General features: G+C 35.2%; 1 pseudogene; it reads left to right on the top strand.

Moving 5' to 3' along the window:
• Window positions 1-2,235: 2,235 nt before the first annotated feature.
• On the top strand, window positions 2,236-7,106 carry LOC129351388 (microfibril-associated glycoprotein 4-like; annotated as a pseudogene).
• Window positions 7,107-8,022: the final 916 nt, after the last annotated feature.

The following is an 8,022-nucleotide window of genomic DNA, read 5'->3' as shown; positions in this document are numbered from 1 at the left end:
TAAACATAATAAGTATAAATATTTTCCTTCCATGGAACCGCAGAATAACCCTGTTCATGTTAACATTTACTGAGATTCTCTGAAACTCAGGTATCAATAATCAGCTGCAGGTATTAATGAACAACCTGACTGCTCTGACAACCATTTGAACTCCAGAAAAAGAGTTCAAAGCCACACACAAACTCTCTCCAATACATACGCACACATACACACACACCTGCCTCCGACCCCCCCCCACACACACATTAAAGAAACTGGATTGATGCACAAATTGAACTTGCATTTGACCTGCACCTGCCTTCTCAATCTGCTGCCAACCCCTCACACCAAGCTCCTCAGCACAACAAAAAACACTGAGACATAATGAAAACAAAAGAAGTATAGGAGAAGGGGCATAAATAGAAAATTAGGAACGCCCGAGGGTTAATGACATTGACCTGAAAATCTCTGGAGTCATAAACATTTACAGCCCACAGCAACAGATTAAAGCACAACCTGCATATGCAGTTCAGGAAACACTTGAAAATCTTCAAACATGGCATAATACACATTTATATTTCATCGTTTCTTTTCACATTGATCATTTATTTCTGAATATTTAAACAGAATGTAAAGACAGTTTTATGCCAGAACAAATCCATATGATCTGTAGTTTATTATTTTACTCATTTCCTGTGTTTTCTTGTTTTTTCTTTCATTCAATATAAAAAGTTTTTCCTTCCATGCGACCGTAGAAACACCCTGTTCGCGTTAACATTTCCTGAGATTCTTTGGAAACTCAGGTATCAATAATCAGCTGCAGGTATTAATGAACAACCTGACTACTCTGTCTCCAGAGTAACATGGCGAAGGTGCAGGCACTCAGTGTGTCGCACTCAAAATAAATTAAACAAATAAACATTTTCTTTGTTCGAATTTAATAAAGCAATTTAAACTAAATTGTGTTGATATTTATGTTTCTTTGAACAATTAAATTCACTTTTTGTGTTTTGCCCTATGACAGAAGAACCTCCTGACCAACCAGTCCTGGTCACCAATCCTTCCTTTGATTCCTGATTGTTGGGGCAGGAAGTCTTCCTGGTGTCCTGCAACTTTTAGATACTTAAGCACACCTGGCTCCAATAGCAGCTCATCAACAGAGTTCTGCAGAGCCTCACTGCATGCCAGTGAGACAGTTAAATTAAAGTCTTTAGGTCAAGGGACACATCTGAAACTTGCAGGACTCGGGTCCTGGAGGAATGCAGACTGAGGCCACTGCCTAGAGGAACCAAAGCTAACGTTCTGTTTTCTCAGAGCTCACAGGAAACACAGCACAGCTGAGACAATGTGGTCCCACAACATGCCTGATATAAGATGAGAGTTTTTATGGCAATATTAATTATTCTACATCAACAAACGGCTGCAGTGAATTGCAACAACTGAATCAAAGTTGATGATTCAGTTACATCTCTGTTTAGATGTAACAAAGATGTTACATCTTAACATCTCTGTTACTTTTTGACATTAGATGTTAAGTTGTAACAAATATGTTACATCTTAACATATTTGTTAAAATGTAACAGAGCTAAACATGTCAGGCTATCCTACAGAGATCTTTCAAGATCATTTACAGAATTAGATTCTTTTGGTCTCGACACACAAGAGGCAACATCAACCTGTTCATTTATGCAAAGAGGAGAAAATTGCTTTTCCCTCTGCAGCCAAGTGAATGGAAAATTTGGACATGTGAATTTTCAGGCTTGTATTCATAAACTAGCATAGTGTGTGTGCTAGTGAGCACACACTAGGAAATATGAAAAACGGGGCATTTTTTTAACTTTGTCAAGAAAGTTGAAAAATAACATTTTGTTCCTGTTGTTACTTCCTGCTTTGTATGGATCTATTTGTAACTTGGGCTTGTTAGGAATAAAATCCTAATTTCGTCAGATTAATATGTATCCTGGGACTTTTCACTGAAAACATCACAAAGGATTCAAAACATCACAACTCAGAACACAAAAACAGGAAATGAATTAACAAGGACAGGAAGTACAAGCTAAATCCTTTTTCCAAAAAATGTCATCAGTGAAAATAATCCCTGATGCTGAAGTCATAAAGTAAAATCACATCTTTGCTTTGATTTCACTGAAACATTATAGAGTCACTAGTGTATTATTGACAGGTCTGTCAGTGACTGTGTATAAGAGCAGCTGTTTCCAGGACCTCCAGACAGAAGAGCTGAAGCTTGTCTGATGCTGAAGTGAAGGAAAAAAGGTAATTTTGATTCTGCTTTGGTAAAAAGATTTGATCTAACTTCAACGACTTCTTTATTGAGTTGAGACTGTTTGTGTTTTTGAAGGTGATCTTCAATGACTCTGAATGTTCTGATGTTTCTTTGAGCTTGTTACACTGCATTATGTAATAATGTAATACAATTGGGTTTCATAATTATGTTATATATTGAATTATTATATTATTATAATGAACTATAGTTAACAACATATTTTACTGTATATTCACAAAAACTAATCAAGAAGAGCCTTTGCATTCAGATCATCGACCATTTCAGATTTTATGTACTTTCTTAAAATCCCTCAAATATTAAGTCCTTTTTTAAGCCAGAAGGGCAAATTATTTCACAAAGTTGATGGAAGAGCAGGAGAACATTTTTGGAAATTTCTACTAAAACTCTCAGAAAACAGTAAGTGGTTGCAAAACATGATTGAAATAATTTTACTACAGATGAATTTGAGGTGGCTCTCATCCATCAATTCAACCGCAAAATCCATGCAAGCCGCATCTCCAGTTATATTAATGTTACATTTTATTTTGCATTATTTGTGCAATTGAGACTCATTATCCAAAGTTCAGAAAGAAGTAAAATGTAAAATGAAGAAACCAAGCTCATGTTTTTCATCAGGTGATGTTTGATTTAGATTCCTGATCATCAAGGTGAGGTGACACATCAGCAGGTATAAATAACGGAGTCTGAACGTCGGAGACACAGAGGAGAAGCAGAAGTTTGGAATCAAGTTCATTCCAGCTGCAGGTGAGAGATGAACACATGAATTCATTTACAACTGAGTTTGTCCACTAAAGTTTCTCTATGTTTTACATTAACAGGGAATTTCATTGTGCTGCAAGTCAAACTCCAGATTTTCATCAAGTTTGATCAATTTATCCAGATCAACAGTAAAGATGAAGGTAAGCCTGTAACTTGCACTGTAAAAAAAAAAAAATAATTCATCTATCTTTATTTATTTTAACAAGGAAAGGTATTTTTAATGTTTAAAATCTTGTTAACAACAAATGACCAAAATAAAAATCAGCGCAGAGACATTGTACATAAAATGTACAAATTATGAAACATCAATAATGATTAGAATATGAACACAAACAACAACAAGATATTTCACTATGTAGTCAAAAAATGTAAAAATTAAACAACTTCTAGTGAGTTTGTTAATTATTTAAAATGTTTGATATTTTGTTCAGTCACTGAAATGTTGAGTAAATTTGAGTGTTTAAATTTATCCAAACACTCAATGCATGTAAACACTGTACATAGTTTTGGCTCTGGAAATAACATTTGTTAACAGGACTGATGAAATGAGTTGTTAAAAAATGGAGGATCAAACCAACCAGAAACCTTTGTTAAGGCAGAATTCAGCATAATTCTGACTGAAAATCTGGCAGCACAGCTTACAGGCCACATGCAGGACAAGATCAGGGATCAGGTTTAATCTGACTAAATGAACATTAATCAGAGTTTCTCTGATGATGTTCAGAAGGTGTCATGTTCTGTCTTCCAGCTGTTATCACTTCTCTTCCTCCTGGCTCCACTGCTGATCAGCTGTGAAGCGGCTGAGGACCAACTGCCACGTGATTGCAATGACATCTACAATACGAACAAGAACTTCCCAGTGGAGTTTACATCATCTATCCAAGTGGATATTCATCTGCTGTTAAGGTGAACTTTATGTTTGGTTTGTTCATAAAAATGAAGATCCAGATTAAAGTTCTGTGCAGGACCAAGACTGGAGGTTTATCTGTTAACAATGCTGAGGATGTTTTTACTTAATCTTCATACACATTACATAAACTGACTCTTTGAAACTGAACTTTCTTGATGTTTAGTATCTTGTTTCAGTTCAAGCTCCAGTTTTTTCTTCCTATAACCAAATCAGTTATTCATGGAGAAGAAATTTTATTTAATTATACGTTCACTTATTAGTGAGGCAATGATAGTATTTATTTTTCCACATAAAGTGTGACATTGCATTACATAATAAAAACTGTATCAATGTGTTTGTGTGAAGGCTTACTGCGACATGGACTCAGAGGGAGGACGCTGGACGGTGAGTCCATCTCTACATGAACTCTCTCTGTTTACACTTCAACTTGATTTATCTCAGGATTCTTGGGGGTTTTCATCCAACAAACATCAAGTTCTGTTGAAAGAAGAGTCTTTATTGTCCTTCCATTTTCACCTGCCTGAGATAAGATTTGATCAGTTTTGTCATGTTAAATATTGATTATTGATACCAATTCAGAGTTGGTACAAGCCACTTCCTTTTCACCCTGAGTGTGTCAGTGAGAACGTTGTTCACTTCTTGATCAGATTCCTTTGTTGTTCCAGGTTTTCCAGAGGAGGATGGATGGCTCTGTAAACTTCTACAGACCCTGGGCGGAGTACAAGAGAGGCTTTGGAAACGCTGCTGGAGAGTACTGGCTGGGTGAGACACCGACCTAAACAGTTAGTCAATGAATGGTTGGTTTATTTATTTACGATATTTATAACATAGTTATAGCCACATTTTTCAACACCTGTTTATTGTCTCGACTTTCTATATTACTATTGTGTTACTAAGTGATGGTGTGCAGGTGCAGGTCAAAAACTGTGAATATTATGGAAAAGTTTATTTCAATCAGTAATTAATTCAAAAAGTAACATTTGTATGTCATATTAATTCATTTCATACAGCTTGATATATTTAAAATGTTTACTTATTTTAGTGTTGATATTTGTTTCTGACAACTCATGAAAACTACAAATTCAGTATTTCAGAAAATTTTAATATTGTGAAAAAGTTCAATATTGCAGAGCTCTGGTGCTACACACTAATCAGTTTAAGTCAAAACACCTGCAAATGCTTCCAAATGGTCGCTGAGTCCAGGTCTGTAGGTTATTCAATCATGGGAATGACTGCTGACCTGACAGTTGTTCAAAAGATGACCTATGACCCCTTGCACAAGAGGTCAAGACAGAAACATCACAGCTAAAGAAGCTGGCTGTGCACAGAGCTGTTTTCACACACATTCATAGAGAAGTGAGGCAGAAGAAAAGATGTAGTGGAAAAAATTGGACAAGCAATCAGGATAACTGCACCTGGAGGGGATTATGAAACAAAACCATTTAGAAATGTAGAGTCGGCTGCAGATGGAGTCAGTGCTTGAAGAGCCACCACACACAGATATATGCAACATAGATTTCAGCTGTTGCTTTCCTTGTGTCGAACTGATGCTGATGCTGATCTTGAAGAAGAACCTAAACGTCGTAGAAAATCTGTCTTATTGTGAAGAGGAAGACGCGACAGTCAAGACCCAACAAGAGCTGCAGATGTTGGTCAGAGCCATGTGGGTTCTCATATCACCTGAGCAACACCACAGAGTGATCGACTCCATGCCACGGTGCATTAATGCAGTGATCTGGACAGTAATGTGTGTGCAAAAATCTCAGTAAAAATCCAACTTTAATAGTTTTCATGTCTGTGCAGGTCTTGATAACATCCATGAGTTGACATGGTATAAAGACTGTGAGCTGATGGTCGATATGGAGGACTTTGACGGAAACAAAGCCTTTGCCCGTTACTCTTCATTTTTCATCTCTGATGAGTTTGATGGTTACATTCTGCATGTGAGTGGTTTCAACAAAAAAGGGGGCGCTGGTGAGTCATGAGAAAAAACACATTCTAACTTTACTAGTCAGGATGAATTTATGGATGGATGGAATGATGCCCATCACTAATTATGTCTTTTTAAAATAAATAATTCAACTTGTGCTGGGTCTGAAAGTCGTGCAGTGAGTCTGGAAATGTAGAGCAAGGCACTGAGCATGGATCCTGGTGTGTAATATACACCAGGAGTGTATTATTACACACTCCTGGTGTATAATAATACACCACGAGTGTATTATTATACACTCCTGGTATTATAAGATATTATTATACACTCCTGGTGTATAATAATAATAATAATAATAATAATAATAATAATAATAATAATAATAATAATAATAATAATTAATAAAGCTAATTTACTGTTTTTAGACAAATCAGGATTAAGAGAAATAGACCTTGATTGGATTAAAGTTATATCTAAATCCAGAGTTTGTTCTTATGGTTCTGAAGCAGGAAGATTGATGTTGGTAGTTAATAGCACAAAGTAAATTTAATTGATCTCATTGATAATATCCCAGTAAGAAATTAACATAACTCATAATTTATTTCACAAAACATTATCAGCTTTTCACAAAGTCAGCATTTTTGTTAAATATTGAAATTACAATTTTATTGATGTTGGATCACACAGAATTTGTATTTTTTTTTCACTATTCAAGCTTTCAACTGAATGTCTGTTTTATTCATATAGTTTTTGTATCCTATTATTATTTCTGCAGGAGACAGCCTTTCCTATCACCACCAACAGAAATTTACCACTTTTGACAAAGACCAGGATGAGTTGAGCGGCAACTGTGCCATAAAATATCTCGGTGCTTTCTGGTACAATAAGTGTCACTATACAAACCCTAACGGGGTTTATCACTGGGGGGCTGACACCACACTCTATGCTACTGGAGTGGAATGGAGTACATGGAAGGGAGTTAATTACTCCCTGAAGAGCATCAGCATGAAGATCCGTCCTCTCATTTAAATCTGCAGGTCAAACATCCAGCAAAAAATAATGAGATGCTTTTTCTTATAATCAACCATCAACTTTTAGCTTCAAACATGAGTCAAAAGTTCACTTGATTACTAATAAATATAATCCAGTTGATTAAATCATTGGAGAGAGTTTGCTACCTGTAATCAATTCATCTCTGATAATAAATAAGATGCCAGCAGCAATATTTGTGTGTCTGTATTTTTTTATATGTAAGAATTAAAATAAGCCAGTTTTAAAACACAAATTGGGCCAAATGGAAACATTTTTAGAATCAAACCTCTTGGTTAAATGCAATTAATTGAAAAACAACCAGGTCTTCCATAATTCTAAATTTTATGCTCAACTGTGTCAATGTCAACATCTATGTCTATTTAATGATCTGTTTATGTCACTCCCAGAGAAAATAAAGTATATCTGGTGTTAGCTAAGACAAAGAAATGGAGTGTAATTTGATTTTTATCAGAAAACAATCAGGAAGCGAAACAAGAACAGCAGAAAGTCATCAATTTGTTTTTTCTTGCAATAAAATGTAAAAAAAAAGCACAAGAACTTGATCTAATAATATCAGGAGAACAATAAAATATTTATAGTTTGACCATTTATAATGACCATATGATGTGCGTCAATGTGTTGAAAAAACAAATTACATGATTTTAGACTCTGGAGATGTGTTGATTGATTTGATCAGGTTGAAGAAAGTTTTGTTATTATATGCAGTGAAAGACTCACTGAATGCTCAGGCTAGTGGATATTATACAATTCACTAATTGTTCCTTTTCTGATACATAGTGCAGATGTTTGGGGAAATGCCTGTAATAATATTCAAATTCTATTTTTACTTTTGCAAATTATAGAAATTAAAAGCAGAAAATGCTGCAGAGCTCCAACAAATGCATTGTGCTTCAACTTAAAATTGATATTTATTGGTGGACTACTATACCAAAGTAATGAAATGAGTAGTTTGAATGTTAATGGAAACTCCAGGTGTTAATCTGAAAAGAAAAAGTAATTTTGTTAAATGACTTTTAAGTTCTGATTATCAAGAAACTGGTGTTGGGTCTATTTTGGTTCCCAACCAAAGACACAAATTACTTTTCT

Source organism: Poeciliopsis prolifica, unplaced genomic scaffold (genome assembly GCF_027474105.1).
Source record: "Poeciliopsis prolifica strain line A6 unplaced genomic scaffold, Auburn_PproV2 SCAFFOLD066, whole genome shotgun sequence".
Classification (NCBI taxonomy): Eukaryota; Metazoa; Chordata; class Actinopteri; order Cyprinodontiformes; family Poeciliidae; genus Poeciliopsis; species Poeciliopsis prolifica.
Note: the sequence above shows the minus strand (reverse complement) of the source record. Positions and strands in the feature narration are given on the sequence as shown.